The sequence below is a fragment of the Hemicordylus capensis genome, chromosome 6, assembly GCF_027244095.1.
Source record: "Hemicordylus capensis ecotype Gifberg chromosome 6, rHemCap1.1.pri, whole genome shotgun sequence".
NCBI classification, from domain to species: Eukaryota; Metazoa; Chordata; class Lepidosauria; order Squamata; family Cordylidae; genus Hemicordylus; species Hemicordylus capensis.
In genome coordinates this window covers 16,292,753-16,308,901 of record NC_069662.1, presented here as the reverse complement: position 1 = coordinate 16,308,901, position 16,149 = coordinate 16,292,753, and the positions used below count along the sequence as shown (strand labels likewise).

At 45.0% G+C, this 16,149-nt stretch overlaps 1 protein-coding gene across 4 annotated transcripts in view; it reads left to right on the top strand.

Annotated features, from left to right (window-relative positions):
* LOC128331524 (carbonic anhydrase 4-like) overlaps window positions 1-16,149 on the top strand; it is a 44,539-nt gene that overhangs the window by 1,864 nt on the left and 26,526 nt on the right. Inside the window, exons 1-2 of one of the 4 annotated variants that reach the window (XM_053265048.1) lie at window positions 8,299-8,375; window positions 8,730-8,799. The exons of 1 other annotated variant lie outside the window; for it this stretch is intronic. The gene's annotated coding sequence lies outside the window, so the exon portion shown is untranslated. Of the gene's footprint in view, window positions 1-8,285; window positions 8,376-8,729; window positions 8,800-16,149 lie in introns of those variants that run through there. 2 more of the 4 variants (XM_053265046.1, XM_053265047.1) reach the window with 2 other exon arrangements.

The window sequence follows — 16,149 nt, the reverse complement described above, 5'->3', positions numbered from 1 at the left end:
AGTTGTAGTCCAACAACATCTGGGGACCCACAGTTGGGAACCCCTGTCTTAAAAGGGACTTCCACCATCGCACCATCTCATCCCTTTATCTTGGATTTCTGGCCCCACCCAGCCTCTCATCCATTATGCCTCCACTTTGGAGATAAGGATCAGCTATGTCCGGTGCACGTGGAAAGTGAGAGAAGTCATCAAACAAAGGGATTGTGAGGCTGAGGTCAGGTTGGCATGAGTCAGACAGAAGAGGCGCCACAAAGTATGGGGTACAGCGTTGAAATCCCAAGAAGAGCAGAGATCTTGGGGACTCACCCCTGCCAACTTGGCAAAGAGGCACCTTTTAACGTGGTGATTCTCTTTATTGAGCAGGGGGAGAGTAAGTGGCCTTATCCAGCCCCAGCACAGCCTCCCTCCAGTGACTGTTGCTGGTGTCTATCTTAAGTTTCTTTTTAGATTGTGAACCTTTTGGGGACAGGGATCCATCTTATTTATTTGTTTATTATTTCTCTGTGTAAACTGCCCTGAGCCATTTTTGGAAGGGCGGTATAGACTACCGACTACAAACAGACAAACATCTGCCACGCAATACACCAGATATAACTGCAGTCGAGAAGAAAGACAAGTCAAAATAATCGACATAGCAATACCAGGGGATAGCAGAATAGAAGAAAAAGAAATAGAAAAAATAACAAAATACAAAGATCTACAAACTGAAATTGAAAGGCTGTGGCAGAAAAAGACCAAAGTAATCCCAGTGGTAATTGGCGCCCTGGGTGCAGTTCCAAAAGACCTTGAAGAGCACCTCAACACCATAGGGGCCACAGGAATCACCATCAGCCAATTACAAAAAGCAGCTTTACTGGGAACAGCCTATATTCTGCAATGATATCTATAACAGCAGCAAGAACATTGACAATAAAATTCAGCCATCCCAGGTCCTTGGGAAGGACTCGATGTCTGGATAAAACAAACCAGTCAATAACACCTGTCTGACTGTGTAAACAAGAAATAATAAAAATAAATTGAGCACCAAAGATCCCTGGTGGTACACAGACTTCCAGTTCCTTCCTTTCCCCAGGTCAGGCACTTCTGCCCCACTGTTTTCAAGCAAACGTAACCCAGTTTACTCCTCAGATAGACCTGTAATATATTTGCAAAAAACCCCTCCCCGTCTTCTAGGCTCCTGTCCTCCTAGGGACTTGACCTAGATCAAGGGTGGCCAACCTGCAGCTCTCCAGCGGTTGCTGCACCACGACTCCCTTCCTTCCCAGCAGCAAATGCTTATTATTCTCTCTGTGATTCAGAAAGTCTGTTTCCGTGTGCAAAATAAACGAGGGTCTTACTAAACTAGCAGATCAAGCATCTCAGCTGCCAGCTGCCCTGGATGAGTGTGATTACTTAGATCCTTTCCAGTCTGACTTCCAACCTGGATATGAAATGGAATAGACAGAGGGGGTGTGACTCTGTTGATTCTCCTGGACCGCTCAGCCACTTTCAATACTATCAACCATAGTATCCTTCTAGGATGTCTCTTTGGGTTGGGACTTGGGGGCACGGTTATACGGTGGCTCCACTCCTGCCTGGAGGGTCTTGTACTTAGAAGGTGGTGCTGGGGGATGCCTGCTCCACCCCCTGGCCTTTGGCCTATGGGGTACCACGGGGATCTATTCTGTCCCCCATGCTGTTTAACATCTACATGAAGCCTCTGGGAGAGGTCATCCGTAGGTGTGGGCTACGGTGCCATCAGTATGCTGATGACACCCAGCTCTACCTATCTTTTAAGTCGGCAGACACCAGGGAGGCAGTGGATGCTCAGAACCGGGGCTTGGAGGCTGTTCTGGACTGGATGGGGACAAACAAACTGAAACTGAATACAGATAAGATGGAAGTACTCTGGGTTGGTAAAATTGATTATCCAAGTAGTGAGGTAAATCTGGTCTTGGATGGGGTCACACTCCTTCTGAAAGTCAAAGTATGCAGCTTGAGGGTGCTTCTGGACCCAACGCTGTCCTTGGAGGCACAGGTGGCGGCGGTGTGCAGAAGTGCCTTTTACCAGCTATGGCTGGTGCACCACCTGCAATCCTGCTTGGAGAAGTTGAACCTGACCTCAGTCACTCATGCTTTGGTAACATCCAGATTGGACTACTGCAGTGCACTCTATGTGGGGTTGCCCTTGAAGACGATTTGGAAGCTTCAGCTGGTTCAGAATGCTGCCGCAAGGATGCTCGTGTGTGCAAGTTGCTTCGCTAGTATTACATCCATCCTGTGGCAGCTTCATTGGCTACCAGTCCACTTCTGGGCTAGATTCAAGGTGCTGGTGCTAACCTTTAAAGCCCTACATGGTTTGGGGCCGGAGTACCTGTCGGACTGCATTTGCCCATATAAACCTTCCAGGGCCCTCCACTCATCCTCTCAGACCCTGCTCATGGCCCCGCCAATAACAGAGATCTGATTGGTGGTGACTAGAGACAGGGCCTTTTTGGTTGTGCCCCTCGACTTTGGAACACCCTCCTTTTAGAGCTTCCCTATGCTCCCTCTCCCAGTGTTTTAAAAACAACAATTAAAAACACATCTTTTAAAAGAGGCTGTTTAATTAAATTCTTTAAAAAGCTAAAACCCAAGAATTATAAACCTAAATAATCTACCAGATATACACAACAGGTGAAACATTAAACAGCCTCCTTAAAAAGTTTAATGTTTCACCTGTTGTGTATATCTGGTAGATTCTTTAGTTTGTATAATTCTTAGTTTTTAGCTTTTTAAATAATTTAATTTGAAATTTTAAAAGCTAATTCTGATTGTGGTTTTAGCTTGGATTTTTTAACTTGCTTTATTTAGTTAATTTTATTAGTCTGATTTTATATTGTAACTGTTTTATAAATGATGTGAACCTCCCCGAACAGTGATGTACTGGCGAGGCAGAGTTTTAATGTTTTAAATAAATAACTAAATACATAGATATAGTCAAACACTCTTTAGGTGACTTGCCTATCATCACCTATGCCAACGGCTCCTTTCCTATTCTTGCTCCTTTTCTCTCAAATGTAATTAACATACTGATAAATTATGAAGAACTCAACGGGCCATGGAAATTAATAACGCAGGTACTGGCTTGACATCATGCCAAAGGTGCCAAGTCCCCACTCTTCTGCTCCCTTGGTATCTTGTCGCTTTGGTGAGGTGAAAAGGAAAACGCAGATCAGAAGGTTGTGAGGATAAATCAGAAGCTGACAAAAGGATGGAAAAAGGATGCTTTTTCTGTGGCGGCTCCAATGCTTTGTAATTAGAAGGTGTGACAGAATGCTTGTCTTTTGAGTGCTTAAAAAGCTGCTCCTTGCATTTCTTTCTAAGAATTAAATAGAAGGGCCCTGCTGTACCTCCTCAGTCCAGAGAGCCATCACAGGCAAGGGATTTTTCTGTGGCCTTTGGAACAAGATGGACTGTTAATGGGTATTTTATTATTGTTTTATGCTGACAATGGTCAGTTGTTATCTTTTTAATTCAAGAGTTCATCAAGTTTGGGCTCCCAGATGTTGGACTATATCTGGGTGCCCAAATTTGAGAACCCCCATTCTAAGAGATTGGGGGCTGCCCCAGCTAGATCTAGAATCTTGGGTGCCATTGGGTTCTGCCCAATAAAATTCCCTCTGGGAAGCCTAAGTGGATGGGCTCCACTCCATCTAAAGGCACATGGATGGGCATGGCTTCCATTCTCTCTCAAGGTGTTTAATTGTTGTTTTGAAATGTTTTTAAATTGTTAATTGTTGTCATATTGTTTTTAATTTGTTTTAGCTCTTTATTGTTTTAGTGGTTTGTTTTAATTGTAAGCCGTCCTGAGCCATTTTGGAAGGGCGATATACAAATCCAATCAATCAATCAATCAGGTGGTCAGATCCAAATGCAGGCCTGCAGCTGAGCAGACAGGCAGTCAGCACAGAGGGGAGAGGCCTGATGGCCCCTCTCAGCAATGAGCTACCCATACTAAGAGAGTGCAGAGGAACTGGGAACTTTATAGCTGGCAGTGGCATGGAGCTGTCTGTCTGGGCTTTCATGCAGAAACTGCCCATAAGTCCTTCCTCTGAACAATGGCTGACATCCAGAACAATAAATTGCTTGTGGAAGGATTTTACACTAGTGCAAAACTAAAACACACTGCTTTACATTACTGCAAAGCTGTTGTGCTAGCTAGCCACGCTACGTCTGGAGCTTGAATTTTCAGAATAGTGTTGAACATCTGCAGCACGCCTCATTTATTTCAGCGGGGCCTTGGTGCTATAGCGCCAGTCTGCTCTCACACAATCACCTCTTAAGTGCAGGTAAGCCAACCTTTTGTGCTAATGCAACAGTGCCCATCCTCCTTAGGTTGCTTGTCCTGGATGTCCATCTTAATTATTTGTTATTTCCCTGTGTAAACCACCCTGAGCCATTTTTGGAAGAGCGGTATAGAAATCAAACAAACACATAAATAAATAAAATAAAATGTCAGCCCGTGAGTCCAGGGGCTCAGTAGGACGCCTTTTACACCTGGCTTTTAGTTTGCATCTCCTCTGGAATGGAGGTGTGAGTTCACATATTGGCCAGATCTACCCCGAAGTCTCTGCAAGCTATCCTGGAGCACTTCACACACAAGTCAGGTTTTTCATTGTGCATTAGAGCGTACCTCGGTTTATATCAAGGGTAAAAAAACCCCACTTTTTATGTTGTTGTTTTGGGGCAACTTCAAACTCGCAGTAAAGCCTTGCATAAAACCCGCGGTAAAGCCTGCTGGGAAAGCAACCGGGAATTATTGCCTGAGCAGCAAGGGGTCTGTCTTGGCCTGCAGCCCAACCCAGGACCTTGAAGGTTCGTGTCCTTTCCTCCCACCTTTCCAGGCAAGCAAGGGCAGGTGTAATTAACACACAGCTGGCTGTGCCTAACAAGCAATATTTCAGCAAGTTTCATGTTGAGACATCAAAGATTATGGGTAAAAACCTCTTATACATGCCCTATGGGGCTATGTACTTTCAACTAGTGAGTTAATTAAAATAACAAGGATAACTACAGCTGAAAATGGGTAGATCTGGTTAGTAATGTGCATATGTAGGATTCAGAATACTATTATACTGTACTTAAATAAACTATGTTTAACTTTAAGGAAAGTATACAGAAAGTATACCCCAATTTACAAATGGGTTCTGTTCCCAAAATTTGTTTGTAACTCAGACATTCATAACTCGGAATGCATATGGTTCCCAAGAGTGACGGCTTATTTGTATATGCAGCTTGGTGTTTGTAAATTGGGAGCTTCCTTAATATAATATGTTTTGGAGCTTTGTTTGTAAGAATGGGTGTTTGTAAATCAGGGAGTGCCTGTACATTAGAACAGTAGTATATCTGCTGGTGAGCTCCAGACTTGACTACTGTAATGTGCTCTATGTGGGGCTGCCTTTGTACATTGCCCGGGAACTACAGTTGGTCCAGAATGCGGCAGCCAGGTTGGTCTCTGGGTCATCTCGGAGAGACCATATCACTCCTATTTTAAAAGATCTACACTGGTTGCTGATATGTTTCTGGGCAAAATACAAGGTTTTGGTTATAACCTATAAAGCCCTAAACAGCATGGGCCCTTGGTATGTAATAGAACGTTGTCTTTGCTATGAACCACACTGTCCAGTGAGATCATCAGGAGAGGTTCATCTGCAGTTGCCACCAGCTATCTGGTGGCTACTCGGGGACAGGCCTTCTCCATTGCTGTCCTGAGGCTTAGGAACACACTCCCTGCTGAAATAAGAGCCTCCCCATCTCTTACAACTTTTAAAAGGCAGTCGAGACACATTTGTTCACCCAGGCTTTTAATTAGATACTGTTTTAATAGTTTGATATTTTTAATAGTTTTTATGTTATTTTAAGTTTTAAATTGTTGTAATGTTTTAACCTTTTTACTTGTTGTTTTTATTGTTTTGTTGTTAACTGCCAAGAGATTTGTGTTTTGGGCACTATACAAATATGTTAAATAAATATATTAAATAATAATAATTACTCTGTACATTTTGAGGAAAACATAGGAACAGGTTGTTAATTTCTGGGTATGCAATGTAGCAAATCTACCAAAACTATATCACGTACTTTTAAGGTGGATAATCTTTGGATTAGAAAATAATTTTTAAATAAAGTCCCCGATATCCTGCAAGGAAATTTAGTTCTGTGTAGGGAAAATAAAGCAAAGCCACATAAGAAATTCTAATTGCTGCAGCTTCTCGTTGTGTGTCCGCTTGCTGAAATCAAAACAAGCATAGGTGATGCATAAGAGAATCCAGATATGCCCTCCGTGCCATTTTCTACACCCAGCTGATTTTCATGTAGGCCATTCAAATTGCATTCTAGAAAGGAGGCACTGAAGCCAATTGATTTCCTGGTATGGGTGATTATATTAACGGGTAGTTTTGCTGAGGGCCAAATCTGTGCTGTAATTTACCCCTTGGCCTCCGTATACATCCTGCTTCTCAACCAGTTTGAGCCAACAGCTCTGGGCGTGTACGGGATACCTGGGCCTTTCCCAGATGGAGGAGTTACCTGAAGGATTAAGTGGGGTAAAGTAGAGCGAGTTATGAGATAATATATTGGCTGCATATAAGTGCAATAAAGATAATTAGAAGAAACCTGGGGGCCATTCACATAGGGCTGCTTGAATAGGGTTCCAGTTGATTCCTTCCAGTTTTCCCCCCACCCATGCACTGTTCAAGTCTGTGTAGCGTGTACCACTCTGAGTGGGACTTTTATGGTGAACATAAGAATATAAGTAGGCTTTTCTTAAAGCCTCACTTTTTTCTTTTTAAACATTTGATTGGTGATCTTGCGGAACATCGTCTATGCCCCCACACCATGTTCCTCAAGATGTTCCACACAATGTTCCTCAAGATCACCAAGCCATTGCCGCCATCCTGGGGCTTCCTCCCCAGATATGCCCATGCGCCAGCGGGCTATCTTCCAGCTACCCCTGTGTGGCTCCAATATGCACAAGGTCTCTGAGGCCATGTGTGTGCCGGGCCCGGCACCATAAGGGGCAGCGGGGATATGCCCTGTGGACATAGCTGGAGGGAAGCCCCAGGATGGCGGCAATGACGGCAAGCGGAGGAGCAGGTATGGACCTGCTCTCTTCCACTTTAAAGGGGCTATGTAAGCCCTCGATTTTAGAGGGAACTGCCCGCGACTCGGACAGCCAAATCATGTTTCGGAGCATCCCTAGTGAAGAGCATTTCCTGAAGTTACAAAGTCTGAAAACCAGTCCTCTGTTGCAGGGGTTCCCAACCTTAGGTCCCTAAATGTTGTTGAACAGACTACAACTCTCACCATCCCCCAGTGAAAGGCAATTATGGCTGGGGATGATTGGAGTTGTAGTTCAACAATCTCTGGGGACTCAAGGTTGGGATCCCCTTCAATAGAAGGTTGGCATATTTTTTGAAGTAGTTTTTAGACCTGAAATGAATCCAAACTGATTTGAGATTTTTCCTTTTCCATACATGGAAGAAGAACACTGTCAAAACTAGGATGTCTGAGTCCAGCACACATGCTTTATCTCTCTTTTGTTTGAACCGCACAATATGTTGAAACCACAGGATTGCTGTCCAGTAACTTGCAGTAGCAGATAAAATAATTTTTTCTTGTATAAAAATAACATAATTTCTCAAGAAAATTATGGAAGCAAGCTGCACATATTTGCTCATGTGCCCCTGTTTCAAAATATCTTGTGTAAGTTAAAATACTCTGAAAACCTTCGCACATGTTCTGGTTCCCAGATATGAACATGTGCTAGAGTCTCATGTTTTATGATATCATACTTGGGGAATTCCTCCTGTTGAGGTGGCTCTGTGTGTGACAAGGGTATGTGTCAATGGCATCTGGGTCATTCACATTCTCCATAGATGTTGCATGACTTGAGAATGTCACGATCCTCTGCATTGTCAATTTCCTTCTCATCCATGGTTCCTGTCGATACTCTTATTTGGGTACTGCTGGCATCTTCCAAAACATTCTGGGTTGGTTTTCACAATCAGTCTTGGTCTTGCCACCAAATGTTGGTGGGTGGAAGAAGGAGGAAACATGTGCACACCTGATTCCTGGCTTCTGCATGTTGAAATGACCAAAAGTGACCATGTGCAAGAGGTCAATCATGGTCGGTTGGTGCAGCCAACTGACATGGGCAATCTTAGATTTGAAATAGGGTGGCCAATGTCAGTTGGCTGTTCTGACCAATCACGCTTGCCCTCTCGCACACGATTGCTTCCTGGTAATTTTGAATGCGCAGACAGCTATGAATTGGAAGTGTGTGCTGCCTCCTCCCACGGCTACCCGACATTCGGTGGCAAGAATGATCATGAGAACCAGTCCTCTGTAAACAAGTGGTAAGGGTTGCCTTTTCACCCATCTGTAAGAGCACCATGGAAGGAAGTGGATGGAGATGTATGGTTGGTTCTCATAAGTAAGAAAAGAACTGGTCAGCATTTAATTCTCAGTTTACACAAAGGATAAAGAGATGGGAGTACAAATCTACACCAGACGAGATATTTTGTTAGAAATGATATTTTATAGCTTTCTTAGGGCATGTAAAATATTGTTCCTCGGTTATGAGATTGAATAAAACTTTTTTTTTAACTGTTGATTGTGTTAGAAGCAAATAATTCAAGTAGCTCATTATCAGTCTTCTCAATGTTCATTACAGAGCTTCTCAATTTCATTTCATTTTCCCAACACTGCAGTATTGAATTTCAGAGAAAACACTTTCTTCAGGGCTTTCTAAAAGGAAAATTCGGAACTGCACAATGAAATGTAAGCGAAGTCCACATGGGTAGCATGCATTCCATTAAATTTAGATGCCTACACAGTGGGAGAAAATCCTAGAACAGAGAATGTTAACTGGGTGACTTTGGGCCAGTCACTTCTCTCTCAGCCTAACCTACTTCACAGGGTTGTTGTGAGGAGAAACTCAAGTACACCGCTCTGGGCTCCTTGGAGGAAGAGTGGGATATAAATGTAATGATGATGATGATGATGATGTGGCAGCACTGTGGCAGAAGAGTGTGATTTTCATTGGGGAGGGGTCTGTGGGGAGTGTCTTGGGCATGGGGAGGAGAAATTGGTACGCTTGGTCAAGTGGGTTCTAGAGGAGCCGGGACTTCTCGCTTTACTTGTCTCATCTGTCACTTTATACATAATCTAACAGAATAGAACTTCTATTATTTTAGAACTGCATGTTTTGCTTCTGGTTGCACATTTTAAAAAAGCACAGACTTTCTTTCCAGTTCCACAGAATGGATTTCCCAATTCTTCCATTGTTTCCTTTAAACCCACTACTCCCTTCATGAGCCCTGTTTGAAAGGATGATTTGCTCATAATGATTATCATGTTGATTATCATGATGAGGATCATCCTGCTGCTGCTGCTGATTTATCAAATAAATAAATAATGATTTAGTCGATTTTTATACCACCCTTCCAAAAATGGCTCAGGGCGGTTTACACAGAGAACTAATAAATAAATAAAATGGATCCCTGTCCCCAAAGGGCTCACAATCTAAAAAGAAACATTAAAATACACACCAGCAACAGTCACTGGAGGTACTGTGCTGGGGGTGGATAGGGCCGGTTATTCTCCCCCTGCTAAATAAAGAGAATCACCACATTAAAAGGTTCCTCTTTGCCAAATTAGCAGGGGAGATGATGTTGAGCATGATAATGTTGTGCATTGGGTCCTTATTGCTCACCTTGTTTGGAAGAGTGCTGAAACTGGTGACTTGACTTGAACATCACAAATTAACTGGACTGAAATGCTTTGTCGACAACTGGATGCCTTGGGACAACTGGAGATGATAGCTTACAAAAACTGGAAGCCATCTTGCATAGTGTGGGGATTAAAAACAAAGAACCATAGATGAAGTATTTCAGTGTCTCAATGTACAGTTCATAGTCTGCTGATGTATTCAAACAGATATAGAATCGCATTAAGATTGAGACAGATGCTCCAGTGTTTGAACACAGGTATTCTTTCTGCTTCCCCCCGCCCATGCCTACCATTAAATGTCAAGCCAGCAGCTCCTTCAGATTGCTCTTGCTTATCTGCCCCACACATCAGTTGGTGCAGAATTGCTCCTGTGATCTGGATGCTTTCCAGATTAAACCCTACAACAGTGTCACTACGGATCTTCTAAGTGTGCTTCTGTACTTCCTCTGTTGTGACACTTTGGTCCTTGTGCTGACATCAAGGTGCCATTCACATTTCCAGTGCCTTCCTTTGGATTTTATCTTTGCGTTATAGTGCTACAACGTTGCATGTGCGTTGCAAAAGTTTGAGATTCTGGGGATCGTCTTCAATATGAACCTGCCAAGCTGAAGCATTTAACCCCTGTTGTAGCATGTAATCTGGAAAGCGCCCTGAAGGACCAATCTTGTTCTCACAATGTGGCACACTTTTATAGAAGATTCTGCTAGTCCAGACCCGGTGATGCTGGATTCTATCAAGTTGCAACAAAAGAGAATGATTGCACTCCCAGAAGATTGCTCTGGAATAAAAAGTCAACCATCAACATCTGTCACACAGCTGAAGTATGAAGTCTTGCCAAGCAACCACACTGTTTTCTGTCTGCAAAGCGAAAGAACACAGAGCTGAAAATGTACACTGTGCTCTCTCCAAATAGAAGGGTGGCTTCAGGTTAAGGGAATCTCAGCTTTGGAACAGACAGACATCAAGGGACTTGTTTGAAAGGAAATTTAATTACAAAACCATTTTTAAAGTGCTCAGCCCACTTGTCTTTACCACAGTTGGCTGCAGGTCTGGGAAAAAACCCTAGAACGTTTGCTGCAAGGCAGTGCTCCCTCTAAGGCATGTGCAGGAACACGTGCTCACACTTTTTTGGATGTCTGCTCCATCACTTTCAGATCCTGCTCAGGTTGAATCAGGAAGGCCCCACTCTGAATGCATGTGCACATACACTGCCTTGATACTGCCAGCCAGAACAAAACTCATTCCACACACAGATGAAATTTTTTTAGAGAGAACACTGCTGCACAGGCAGCCATTCTGGAATGTGTGTGGCCATTTGAGTTCCAAAAATCGAAGTGCTTCCTTTAAATGTCATCAGTACTACATTATCTGAGTGTATACAAAAGTGCATGTTTATTTTAAAAAGTTTGTTTTTCCTTGGAAAGGCCATTAAACTAAAAGGATCCTTTGCAGCTTGGTGTTGAGCCTAATTGAGGACTGTTTTATACTGCATGAAAATATCCAAATGAAAATAGGGTATATATATTCAGCTAGATATATACAGAGGTTGTTCTCCCAACCAGCACTTCCAGGGTATGTGGCAGTAAATACATCTCCACAGGCTCGTGTGGAGCCACAGGACTGCCTTCTACCCTGCGGCTCCAGATCAGGGCTACCCAATATTTTTACCTTGGTCTTTACCAATGTTATTGGTAGTAAGCCCCATTCTGCTGCACAGCCTCAATCATGTGCATGATTGGGGCTGTTCACAGCAGCTCCCACTAGCTTTCATTTTCTGCCATGAAGCAAGCCACTTATAGGTCTTTTGGGGGGAATTTTTTTTAATTTTTAAAAAAATCATTCAAAAATCAAGGGATTGACCAATCCACTTTAAAATCAATACACAGAGTCTTGCTAATATGTTCTACTTCTGAGCTGTTTCAGAACTCTAGACAAAGCCATTCCAGAAATATGAAAGGGGGTGCAAAGGGGGTGATGTTTACTCTTTTTATGAAGGCAATAGGCAGATTCCTCCAAATGGGGATGGAATTATGGTACAAGGTGAGGGTGGGTGGGGCTTCAGTTTCAGAAGTTTTTGTAATTTTCTGCCATGAAATAAGCCACTTATAGGACTTTTTTTGAAGTTATTTTTTAAAATTCAAAAATCACTAAAAACCAAAAGATTGACCAATCCACTTCAAAATAAATATACATAATCCTACTAACCTATTCTTCTTCTGAGCCCAATTTCCCAACTCTAGGTCAAGTCATTCCAGAAACATAAAAGGGGGTGAAAAGGAGGGTTATGTTTACTCTTTTTTATGAAGACAATGTGGGGAGATTCCTCCACATGGGGGTGGAATGATGGCCCAAGTGGGGGCCTCAGTTCAAGAAGTGGTTGTAATTTTCTGCCATGAAACAAGCCACTTATAGAACTTTTTTGAAGTCCCCCCCCAAAAAAAACTCATTAAAAATAAACAGATCAACTGATATGCTTCAAAATCAACACACACAGTCCTGAAAACTTGTTCTATATCTGTGCCAAATTTCAGAGATCTAGGTCAATCCATTCAGGAAATATAGAAGTATCCCTCTTTTCCCTTGGGGAAAAACATGAGTAGGAGTCTGTAAAAATGGTTCCTCTTGAACTGGGCCCAGTTTGGAGGTTCGATCATGGACTAAACCAGGAGTAGTCCATGACTGAACTGAACCAGTCCCACCCAGCTCAGGCGAACTGGTTCGGGATGGATGGGGAAGGGGCAGCGAGAGGGGAAATGCTTATCTCCAGCCGGAGCAGCTGCCAGCCACTACTGTTCACCCTCCTGGTACGGTGCCCCTGTACTGAGCCACTGAGCTTGGTGGTGACTCAGTAAAGAAGGGGGATGCACCAGCAGGGCGAGCAATGGCGAGTGGTGGTGTGGGCAGCCGTGGGGTAAGTAGCGGCCTCCAGGTCCATGCCTAACAGTGCCTCTGGTCATTCCCTCATGCGGTGGCCTGCCAGCCAAGCCTTTTGGTATTCTTTCATAGAGCTGCCTCCTTCCCAGCATGCCCTGCCCAAGGGGACAATTAAACCCTAACCCCTCCTCTCGCCACCGCTGCCAATGTTGCTTTACTTGTAAAGGGAAATCATCACCAGATTCCCCTTTACAAGTATATCCCCTGAGCCAGTTTGGCCTGGTTCGATGATCAAACCTGACTGGGCCTGGTTTGGGCAGACACGGAACCAGACTGGGCTCGTTTGAATCTGGCTGGAATTGAATTGAACTGGCCAAACCACTTCTGTGCACACCCTTAGTCATGGGGCCCTCTCTAGGAGATCGGGCACACGGACCTAGGCCTCCAGCTCCTTGCCTAACCGTGCCTCTGGTCATTCTGTCATGCGGTGTCCTGCCAGCCAGGCCTTTTGGTATTCTTGCATGGAACTGCCTCCTTCCCAGCATGACCTACCCAAGGGGACAATTAAAGTCAACCTTCCAAGGCACCTTGGCTGTGTTTAGCAACAATGTCAGGCAAAAACTGGTTTTGATGTGGCAACACTCATTTGCAATTGGCAAGGTTCTTGTAGCACCAGAATGTGCCTTCTGGAGGAGGATCTGTGACCTGTAAAATTCCTGGAGGCAGAAAAGGATAAGCAATAGGTGATGTGGAGGCCCAGTTCTCATGCTTCTCTTTAAACAGCTCTGTGGATCCTACATAAACCTGCCTATTCTGGGAGTATTGGGATCCCAGTGAGTTCTGGGTTCCTCCATTCTAATTCTGGTTTCTTCCATCCTAACTCACGCCACTGTACTTCTTTTCATGAACTGCTGGTAAAACCCAGCAGTTGTGATGATCTGCAGCAATTCTGTTTTGACCCCTTTTTCTCCCTGAAAACCCCTGAATTCTGTGCCTGCACTGTTCTAACCCCCTAGGCTCAACATCAGGAGTTAACGGGATACTTGCTAGGTGAAGCTTTGCCCTTGATTTCGTGCTGGAGAGTGCAGCTCCAGAACACTGGGAGGGATAAGACAAGAGTGCATGTGAGCATGTGCAGAGTGTCCCTGTCTCACCACTAAGGGTGGCTCCAGAGGAGGGCAAGGCCAAGGGTAGGGCAAGTGCCCCCTCAGACAAGTAGATTTCCCTCCCACCTGCACCCCCCCAATTTCTGTTTTAGTTTCTAACATGTGGCACAGAGTTCTCTTGCCTAGCCACAAATGCACAGAACCCTTTCTGTGCCCCTCTCAATTTTTTTCTAGTGCCACCACTGCTCACCACTTAGTGGGTGGAATCACGCCACCCACATTTTGCAGGTGACACTATACCTATGGAATTGCAAACAATAAAATATGAGGGTATGGCCGGGAGTACAATATGGCCAGGAGTAACAGGAAGTACCCGCACGCATGCGCATGCTGGGCATGTGTGCGTGCATGTCGCATGCCCAGTTAAGGTTAGGGTGCGCACGCGCACCGGGCACTTCCTGTTACTTCTAGCCGAAGAGGACACGGGGCAGCAGGGAGATACTCTGCTGCCCCAACAGACACTTTTAAAATGGAGTGTTGGTGGGGGAAATGTGGTGGGAAGGGGAAGGGTACCCTCCCCCACACTTAAAGGCATGCCCCCTGCCTTTGCACTGGCCGAACAGCTGGTTGTTCAAACCGGTTCAGAGGCCCTAAAGGGCCTCCAAACAGGTTTGTGCACATCCCTAACTGCTTCTGCCTACATCAGGGATGTCAAACTGTGGCCCTCCAGGTGTTTTTGGACTACAGCTCCCATAATCCCCAGCCACAGTGGCCAATAGCCAGGGATGATGGGAGTTGTAGGCCAACATCTGCAGAAGGGCCACAGTTTGACATCCCTGGCCTACATAGTAGAAAGCGGGGGCCCCCTCTGCTCATCCTTAGAGATAGACTCTTTTCCAGCAGCCAGATCACAGCTGTTAAAGAAGCATTCCTGCCAAGGCACCACACAGCCCTGTTCTGCAGCATCAAGGTTAATCTGCCCCTTGAGTGCTGATGGCAAAGGGTGGGTGGAGTTCTAAGAATAATATTGGGCACACCTAAAGACACTCCCTTGGTCTTTCTACAAGCAGAAACCAGAAGCCCTCGGTTGTGATTAGGATCTAATTATTCTTTTAAAGGGCGGGCTTAAATGAATGTCTATGCCAGAGGAAAGAATGCTAAGACTTTGATGGATAAATCTTAGTCTTAATTTGGCTAACCTTGTCACTAGAAGCAAATTAGTGCCAATAAACCATTTGCATGTTTATTTTTCCTCAACTGCTTTGTTGGATCTAGGGTGCCGTTGCCTAAAGCAGAATAAAAACGTTGGCTGCAAGAGCATAGGAAGCTGCCTTCTACTGAGCCATCAGCCTACCTAACTGAGTACAGTTGCACTGACTGTCTGTCAGCAGGGATCCGGGATTCAGGCAAGGGGCTTTCCCAGCCCTACCTGGGTGTTTTCCAGACTACACACTGCAACGTACTTGCGACGTATCCACTAAGTGCCCCTCCGTATTGACGGTCTTTCCACATTGGCATTGCTGTGTTGTCAGCAGGGTGCCGTTCACATTTCCCATGCCTTGATTTGAATTTTAATAATGCATTTTTGCCCTACAATGTTGTAAATGCGCGGCAGGAAAGTAGCTGTATTTTTCCGTTGTAAGGAGCCTTTCGCCGCATTTTATGCATCATAGTGTTTTGCAGTATGGCCAGTTCTTTGCCTCCCCCACCCGTGCTTGCTTCCTCTCCCCCCTCACAGTGGGGAGAGAAACGGGCAGGGAGAAATCTCAGCTTTCCCCTCCTTGCCTCCCCACAGATCCCAAACCACACACCTCCCTCCTTCTCCACTTGCTTCGAACATAACTTGAGCTTGTCAACACAAAAGGGGAGGGGAGAGCCGCTGAGCAGATTTCTGAATCCAACCCTTTCTCGTGCACTTTTTACTGAAGAGGAAGGCCATTGAACTAAATCATTTACTTCTGTGCAATCCCACTTGCTTACTAAAAGGCAAAGGGCAGGGACAGAGAGCAGTCACTTACTTAAAAGGAAGCCCATTGAACTGAATCATGGTTCCTTTACTTCTGTGCAGTCCCACAGCCCTCACTGGAGGAGTGCACACCTCACCATCTCCCCTCCTCCTCTACCTTCCTATTTATTTCTCTGGAGCCACGCCGCCCCCACCTTCCCTCCTCGGGAGAAGGCCCGGCAGGAGGGAATCAGTGAGGGTGATGGCAGAGAGGAGAAAGGTGTTCTGTCGCCGCCGCCGCAAGGCTCCCTGGAACTAGTGAGGTTCTTCGTGTGGCACCATCTGAGGAGGAGTCACGGAGACTGCTGCTGCTGCTATGGCCACCCCCAGCAGCCCCAGTGGGGGAGCTGAGGGGCTACTGGCCACTGCCATAGAAGAGCCAGCCCACCCGGGTGTGGCAGTTCCTCTCTTCCC